The 9404-nt window shown below is 45.1% G+C and overlaps 1 non-coding gene across 1 annotated transcript; it reads right to left on the bottom strand.

Annotated features, from left to right (window-relative positions):
- Positions 1 to 8456: 8456 nt before the first annotated feature.
- LOC131905435 (U11 spliceosomal RNA) lies at positions 8457 to 8590 on the bottom strand. Its single transcript, XR_009377947.1, has one exon. It is a non-coding gene; the product is annotated as a U11 spliceosomal RNA (small nuclear RNA).
- Positions 8591 to 9404: the final 814 nt, after the last annotated feature.

Below are 9404 nucleotides of genomic sequence, written 5' to 3' on the forward strand. Positions count from 1 at the left end.
GTTTCAGGTTACCAACGTGGAATCAAAATAGGTGGCTGAGCATAGATCAGTAACTCCGTCCTGCGTTTGATCCATGGCTCTTGGCCCAGGCTTTCCCGCTTGTGCGGGTTCTGGGTTCAAGTTTGGGCTTACTTGGAACATGTACAACTGTAGAATGACTTGACAACTCTAAGCCTCTTTTTTCTCAAAAGGTATCTATCGCACGTGTTCAATGAAATGATACTTGAAAAGTACTTAGGAAAGTTCTTGAGCCCAGTAGTATTAACTGACAAGCATTAAGACCATGTGGTCAGGCCTTGGGGAAGATGCTTTGGGTTTATAATCCTCACAACAACCCTACTCTTTACCTTTCATTCTCGTCTTAAATGTTAAACATAAGCATTTGGGCATGGTGGTGCATGCCTTTGATCCCAGAACTCAGAGGCCGAAGTGAGAAGAGTTCCTGGCCGGTCTAGTCTACGTAGTGAGTTCTAAGCCAGCCAACGCTACCTAGAGGGACCCTGGCTCAAAAAAGTAAGCAAAAAGAACAGATGAAACAGATCGGTGGTAGAATACATGCCGAACCTGGGTTCCTTCTACAGTATGGGGGGGGAGCAGTGTCAGGCAGTACGTTTTTTTTTTGAAGAGCGAGAATTGAATTGTTTCTCCATCTTGCTTCTTATACATTGTATCCGTCTTCTTTCCTTTAAGAAAAAACATGGGGGGTAGAGGGCTGGTGGAGATGGCTCATCCGGTACAGGCTGCTGAAGACCTGAGTTCCATCACTCCAACCCACAATGATGGAAGGAGATGCAGCAGACACCCTCTAAATAAATATAATTTTTAAAAAGATATGTAAGTATGTGTGATGGCTATTCTTGGTTGTCAACTTGACTGTATCTGGAATGGGTTATATTCCAGAATTGGAGGGCACACTTGTGATCCGGATGTTGAGGCAGGAAGACTCATTTTTTTTGTTTTGTTTTGTTTTTTGAGACAGGGTTTCTCTGTGTAGCCCTGGCTGCCGTGGAGCTCACTCTGCAGACCATGCTGGCCTCGAACTCCCAGAGATCCTCCTGCCTCTGCCTCCTGAGTGCCAAGTGCTAAGGTCAAAGTCATGCTTGGTGGCACAGGACTTTAATCCCAGCACTCGGGAGGCAGACTCAGATGGATCTCTGTGAGTTCGAGGCCAGCCTGGTCTACAGTGTGAGATCCAGGACAGGCACCAAAGCTACGCAGAGAAACCATGTCTTGAAAAACAAAACAAACAAACAAACAAACAAACAAAAACAGGCATGTGCCACCACCACTCAGCTAAACATACACTTTTAATCAGGATCTTGAGACAGGATGACACAGGTTTTTAATCCAGATCGTGAGGTGGGAAGGTACATTTTTAACCTGGGCCACACCTGCTGGACAACGGAAGAAGGAAGGGTTCATTCATTCTCTGCTTGCCCTCGCCTTGTCAGCACATCCATTCCTTCACTGGCATTGGAGCCTGCTTCTTCGGGATCCCAGCACATACAGAAGACCAGCTGAGACACCAGCCTCGTGGGATGGAGAAACTACTAGATTCTTGGACTTCCCATTCACAGCTAGCCATAGTTGGACTGCAGCCTGGAAGTCATTCCAATATTCCAATAAATTCTCTCTCTCTCTCTCTCTCTCTCTCTCTCTCTCTCTCTCTCTCCCCCTTTCCCTCTCCTCCCTTTCTCTCTGTCACACATACACACACACACACACACACACACACACACACCAGATTTATTCCATAAGTTCTGTGACTCTAGAGAACCTGACTAATACAGTATGTGAGAGGGTTTTAACAGGGTTTTTATTTGAGAGCAAGCAGGAAAGGCTAGAAATCAATGGGGGCTGGAGAGATGGCTCAGCAATTCAGGGTATATATTGTACGTGCAAAGGGCTCATGTGGGCTGGCTCATGATCACCTGTAACTCTATCTCTAGGGGATCCAACCCCTATTGTGGTCTCTAGTGACACTGCATTCACATGAACAAATAGATACTTACAGTTAAAAATAAATAAAAATTTGAGCTCCCCCTCCCCCAAGGACAAGAATTAAACAGTAGAATTGGGTTGGGGGGAGGAGGGGGAGACTACCGGAATTCCAGATTTGGTGTTAGCTGCTCTGGATCAAGGTCAAGTCACACCTCCCTTAACTCTGCTGTCTTCACCTATAAAACGGTTGTCCCACTGTGCTCAAGTCTGTCACCCACCGGGGCCCAATAAGAAGATTCAGTACTATGTTAAGTCTGTGTTTGGGAGATCAGCACTTTGTAGTAGAAGGTGACCTTGAATACCTGTTCCTCCTTTCCTCTGCCTCAGTGTTTTGAATACAACCCAACACCACCAAGCCCAGTTTCTGAGGTAAGGGGGTAGAACCCAGGGCTTTGGAAATGCTAGTCAAGCATTTTACCAACTGAGCTTCATCACCAGCCCCAAGTCTTTTACTTGTTTATTTTTAAGATTTATTTAGTGTGTAGGGTATGTGAGTTGTCCTACAGATGAGACCACCAAAGTCAAAATGGATGGGGTCACCCAGAAAAGAATGAACATCCAGAAATAGAGTGGGAACCAGGAACCCAAACTTAGAGAGCACTGAGCCTGAAGGAACCCTCAGCCAGCCAGAGTGGTTGGAAAAGTTGGGTCCCTGGGCAGAGGGAGAAAGGAATGCTACAGAGCAGACCGAAAGTTCCTAGGAGGAGAAGATGCCAACAATATCAGAACTGCAGAGAACTCTGGAAGGGAAAGGAAGAGCCATCGGTTCAGCATGTGAGAGCTGATCCTGCTAGGGCAGCTTCCTTTCTGAGCCTGGGAAGGAGGCTAGATGGTGTAATTGGAGCGTGGACAGAAAACACTGAGTAGAGACAACCTGAACTGGATTTATATGTATTTTGCTGGAAGGAAGGGAACAATAAAACAAGGCAATAAGATGACTGTTTAGGCTTTAAGAGGAAAATGGTGTGAAAGCCCCTCCTCCACCAACATGTACTCATTCTTCCTGTATCTAAATGTTCACTGTGGAAAACTGCAGAGCACATAAAGGATGGAAAAACACAGAAGTAATTTCTATTTATAACTGATGTGTTTCCTTCCAACATTTTTCTGTTAATTTTCCTCGTTTACTTTCATGATTTATTATAAATATATAATTCTGAAGTATACTTCTTTTTAGTCCACTAAATGCTGTTTCTTACGCATTGAAGAGGTGTTAGTATAGTTTAGTTTTGAATTTTTTTTTGGGCCATGCTGGGATCAAACCCAGTGCCTGGTGCATGCTAAGAAAGTGCTTCACCATTGGTCTATACTCCCAGCCTTCTTGTCTCTTTACAATATGAAAGATGCTTGGACCCAGCCTGGTAGCCCAGACTGTAATCTCTGCTACTGGGGAGGCTGAGGCAATAAAGATCACAAGTTCAAGGTTGGCCTGAGTTGCACAGTGAGTTCAAGACTAGTCTGGGTAACTTAGAAAACCTAGTTTGAAAATAAAAAGTAGAAGCCAGGTGGTGGTGGCACAGGCCTTTAATCCCAGCACTCAGGAAGCAGAGGCAGGTGGATCTCTGAGTTTGAGGCCAGCCTGGTCTACAGAGTGAGTTCCAGGACAGCCAAGGCTACATCGAAGAACCCTGTCTCAAACCCCCTCAAAAAAGATAAGAATAAGAAAGAAAAAAACAGGAAGGGGCCCGTAGGAACCCCCACCAAACACACAACACAAAGGAATAAAGATACTCGACGCCCAATCTGGTTCTGTTCTACCTGCCAGCATTTTTGGGTTCTGCTAGCTGATTTTGTTTAGGAGATGATTCTGTTTATTGAGTGGAAAAGGCAATTGAACAATGGAACAGCCAAATCTTCTGAAGGAGTAACCATCAGGGTTGAGAGACGTTCCCCGTGAGATAGTAAAGACCTCCCAGGCCCCATTGAGGAGATTACGGGGATAAACTGGACATAGGCCCTCCATGGCTGCAAGCCAGTTTGTCAGCAGTGAGGACATTAGGGTTTCTGCTCAGGCTTGCTTCCAGCTTGCTAGGTTCCAGGCCCTGCCCTAAACACTGGATCTACCCAAACTCAAGGGCTCTGTTACTGCTTTTGGGGTAAGAAGCGAGGCAACTTCTTCAAGTTCCCAGTTGTGAGATCTGAAGATGAGTAGGTGACCTGCAGAGCCCCTGCTACTGTCCCTGGGGAAATACCTGGGGAGACTATGCACACACATCCCGGGGCACTCCAGGTGACCCCAGGCAGTATTTTTGGAGGAGGAAATGAGACATTAATGTTTTACATGTATTTAGTGTATTTATCTGATTTTTATTTTGACATAGGCTCTTCTCCAGCCCCTATAAATACATTTTGTTTATACATTTAATATATATTGAAAAATATAGGGGCTGGAGAGATGGCTCAGAGGTTAAGAGCACCAACTGCTCTTCCAGTGGTCCTGAGTTCAATTCCCAGCAACCACATGGTGGCTCACAACCATCTGTAATGAGATCTGGCACCCTCTTCTGTATACATAATAAATAAATAAATCTTAAAAAATATATATATATATATATATATATATATATATATATTTTTTTTTTTTCCCCCAACATCTGGGTAGGCTGAGGCAAGAAGTGTTATGACTTTGAGACTAGCCTGTGCTACACAGTGAGTTCTAATCCAGCTCATGATATTAGAACTGTCTCAAAAAGCAAGTAAAAAAAAAAAAAATTAAAAAACACTCCTCTTCTCTGTACTCCTACTTGGTCTTGACCTCTTCACATAGCTCCCTAACAGTCAGAGAGCCCTCTGGTGGTCTTCTCACTTCCTGCCCTGCCCTGCCGCAGGAAGTAATAAGTATTCAGCCTTCTAATGTGCCCCCATGGCCTTAGAACCAAACTTGGGCTTCTCATCAGGCTACCTGACCTTGACTTGTCTTCTTTCTGTCCCTCTGCGGCCTTACACTGGCTTCCCTCCCCCCACTTCCCACTGAACCCCACCCCAGCCCCACATTGGCCCTCTCATTCCAACACAGGAATTCCACAGCCTTCGAAAGTATGCAGTTTTCCCATGCCTGGGACACTCGTCCAGCTCAGCAGCCTCCTTCCAGGCTGAGGCCTTTCTGGTCCTCACTGTCCTCATGGACTCTCCCTTCCACATCTGTTTACCCAGACCTGACGGGGCTCCCTCCTGCCTGCACTGGTCCCCCTCCACAATACACACCCTCAACAGACTCTCTGTGAGGGCAACAACAGCTTATGTTAGTCACAGAGGACACCCTGGTACACAGAACTCTCAAAAATAATTGGTTGCTTAAGGACTACTGCATTTTTGTTCCTACCTCCCCACCCCCCACAGCTTGTCCCTCCCTTCCATGCTCTCAGAAACCAGAAACTAGTAACAGATGGGGCATGAATCAGAAAAGGAGGCAGAATCAGAAAGAGAGAAAGCTCTGCAGTTGATGAAAAAAAGAAAAAACGAATTGGAGACTAATGTAGATGGAGACAGGTGAGTCACTGCCTCACCCACCCACCCCACCCCTGCCCCATCTGCACCCCACTGTCAGGACCAAAGGGAAAGGCTGACTTCTGGCTTAGGAGTCAGGGTAAGAGTCAAAGCCTGCTGGAGCTGTGCTTATGAGACCCTGCATCTACAGTATCCTTACACATAGAAGGAAGATGGAGGTCGGAGTGGTAGCCCACACCTGCAATTCCAGCATTCAGGAGGCAGAAGCAGGAGGATCTCTGTGAGTTTGAGGCCAGCCTGGTCTACATAGTAAGTTCCATGACAGTAAAGAGACCCTGCCTCAAAAAAAAAGGGAGGCAGTGGGGGGATGGAAAAATCACCTCAGACATAGGTGTATGTGTTGGGGCAGGGGTTGTAAAGAGAAAATGAGGTACTGCACACGTGCAAAAAGGTCTTAGAACATGTCAAGAATGTCGTGAGCACTCTAGAAATGCCAATGGGAACTGGGTGTGTTAGCACAAATCTTTAACCCCAGCAGATCTCTGTGAGTTCTAGGCCAGTCTGTTTACATAATGAGCCTTTGTCTCAAAAAACAAAAACACCCCCAACAAAAAAAGAAATTCCAGCTGGTACCACTATTAATATTCTACAGGCACTTGCCACCTACCTACCCACCTAAGTGCTCAGTGCCCAGGAAGTGCTGCCTCAGCTACCCATGGGACCTGGGTGAACACCAGAGTTTCTTCCATAGCGGGTATTAAGTGAGCCGGAGCCATACATGCAGCTTTGGCCGCTGGAGTATGAGCTCCTTGAGCCCGTGACCACCTTCCGGCCCAGTGCAGGAACATCAAAGCCCATAGGAAGTCCAAATTCTTTTTCTTCACCATTTGCTTTTCTCTTTTCTTTCTCTCTCTATCTCTCGAGTTTAATCCCAGCACTTGGGAAACAGAGACAGGCAGATCTCTGTGAGTTCGAGGCTAACCTGGTCTATACAGTGAGTTCAGGACAGACAGAGCTACATAGTGAGACCCTGTCTAAAAAACAAAACAAAACAAAACAAAAAGAAAAATACCCCCGTGTGTGTGTGTGTGTGTGTGTGTGTGTGTGTGTGTGTGTGTGTGTGAATAGCTATTTCAAAGATTTTCGTTTTGTTTTTTTGAGACAGGGTTTTCCAGGGCTGTCCTGGAACTAACTGTCTTTGTAGACCAGGCTGGCCTCGAACTCTTAGAGATCTGCCTGCCTCTGCCTTCCCAAGCACTGGGATTAAAGGTGTGTGCTACTACCACCTGGCTTATTTCAAAGATTTTTTTTTAAAAGATTCATTTATCTTTAAATTGCTCTATCTGTATGTATGCATGCACATCAGAAGAGGGCATCTGATCTCACTACATATGGTTGTGAGCCACCATGTGGGTACTGGGAATTGAACTCAGGACCTCTGGAAGAGCAGCTAGTGCAAATCTTAACCTCTGAGCCATCTCTCCAGCCCCTATTTTAAAGATTTTTAAATTATATTTATTTATTGATTTATGGGATGGGGGGCACACCATGACAGTCGGTAGAGGTTGATTCTTTCCTTCCACCACGTGGATTCATGAGGAGCAAGATCCTCATGAACCCACACATGGCATACACACATACTCATAAATAAAAAAATCTAAAATGAGGTATAAATGTAGTGTACTTAATAAACTGTCAACCAAAAAAAAAAAAAAAATCTAAGCACTCAAGGGGCAGAAGCAGGCTGATCTGTGAGTTTAAGGTCAGGCCTGATCTACAAAGAGAAAAAAAGGCCAGCCATAAGTACTACATAGTGTGATCCTGTCTCCAAAATAAATAAAGAAATAATTTTAAAAAGGGATAGGTCTACAAAGTGAGTTCTAGGACAACAGAGCTGTTATAGAGAAACACTGTCTCAAAAACAAACAAACAAAACAAAACAAAAAAAGGGATATGACATATGTACACATCAAAATATATCTTTATACACATTAGGATTTTTGTTTTTGTTTTTTTTTGTTTTTCGAGACAGGGTTTCTCTGTGTAGCTTTGGAGCCTGTCCTGGATCTCACTCTGTAGACCAGGCTGGCCTCAAACTCACAGAGATCTGCCTGGCTCTGCCTCCTGAGTGCTGGGATTAAAGGCATGAGCCACCACCGCCCGGCCACATTAGGATATTTTAAATATAAATACACATATGCATATGAAATATATATCAAAGGATGAAATTTTACAGTCAAGTGTCATGTGATTCCCTTACTCTTACAGGAAGGCATTTTAAAGTGGGACATTTCTTTTGCGTGCATAATACAGCATAACCCTTCATTTTCTAACCTGTGTAGAGCCATACACACTCCTCTTAAGAATCAGTTGTGGGCTCATTGGATAAGAACATTGGCTGTTCTTCCTGAGGACCCAGGTTCAATTCCCAGCACCTACATGGCGGCTCATACCTTTCTATCCTCTTTGTATTCAGGCAAAACACACATATAAACCAAAAATAATTTAAAAGAGAATGAAAAGAAATAGCAAATCAAGGCTGAAGAGGCGGCTCAGAGGTGAAGAGCACTTGCTTGCTCTTCTGTAAGACTCCAGTTCCATTCCCGGCACCCATATGACAGAACACAACGAAATATAAACTCCAGTTCTAGAGGATCCGATGTCCTTTTTGGCTCCATGGGCACTATAAAGCATGTAAGTTCAGTTGTCCATGAGGGCAAGATGCTTATGCATATCAAATACACTTTAATTACAAATCAAGACTTGAGCCAGGTGTGGCATAGATTTGTAACTCACATCTGATAAAAGTCATGGCCAATATTAGTCTCTACTGAGAGCAGGGCAACATGTCAGAAAAACCAGATACAGCCTGTTGAGCGTTTTGATAGAATAGCCCGACTTCGCCGAAAAAAACCATGTGGCTACAAATAGTAACAGCAATTTCAAGCTGGTAAGCACTAAAGCTAAAAAATAAATAAATAAAATTCTGTTATTTTCCCACAAAACATGCAGGCGCCGGGACCAACGATCACCAGCTGCCCAAGTACCAAAAAATTATGCTTCCGAAATCTCTTGATGTCGATTCCGCACGCAGAGCAATCGAGTTGCCCTACGTGTGCCACTCACGACAGAAGCCCTTTTTGCCTGGGCGCTGCCAGGAGCAGGGTGGCACTGTCGGTCCACCCATCTTAGAGTAAAGGTGAAAATGAAGTCCAGCCGACTTTCAATTCTATATTGCTGAGGCTTGCGACAAAAACTCTGGACTCTTCTGAGGCAGAGGGAAGCCTTCACAAGAGAACTATTGTTTTTAGATTTTTGAATCGAAGTGAAGGGAAGGGCGTGAGTCATTATGCAAATGAAAGCAGTGCTTGTCGGGATGGCGCTGGCGGGCGCGGAGGGAAAGGTAGGCGGCGCTGCCGCCAACAGCTGCTTCCAGCTCACGGTGGGAAGATCCGCCCAGGGAAGCCAAGCGCTAGGAGACTGTGGGTAATTTACTGGGGAGCACTAAGCCCCAACCTATCAAAACTGAAAATATGCAGTCTAGTGCCACTCGTAGCCGTCCACCCTGGACCACACACAGAGACGCACAGGAGGAACCAGAGACTGTAAAAGCAAAAACGGAGCAACTGGAACATCTAGGACCTCCATTCTAGGTGATAGGGAGGGATAAGCAAAGCCAACCCTTATATATATGTACCCACACACATATGTATACACACACACACACACACACACACACACACACACACACACACACACACACACTCCATCCCCACCCCGTTTTTCGGTACAGGTTTCTCTGTGTAACCTTAGCTGTCCTGGAACTTGCTTTGTAGACCAGGCTGAGCACAGACATCTGCCAGCTCCTGCATCCTGAATGCCAGGATTAAAGGCATGTGCCACCACACCCGGTTCATATATACATATATTTGGTTTTTTGAGACAGGATTTCTCTG

The sequence above is a fragment of the Peromyscus eremicus genome, chromosome 2 (assembly GCF_949786415.1).
Source record: "Peromyscus eremicus chromosome 2, PerEre_H2_v1, whole genome shotgun sequence".
Taxonomy (NCBI): domain Eukaryota; kingdom Metazoa; phylum Chordata; class Mammalia; order Rodentia; family Cricetidae; genus Peromyscus; species Peromyscus eremicus.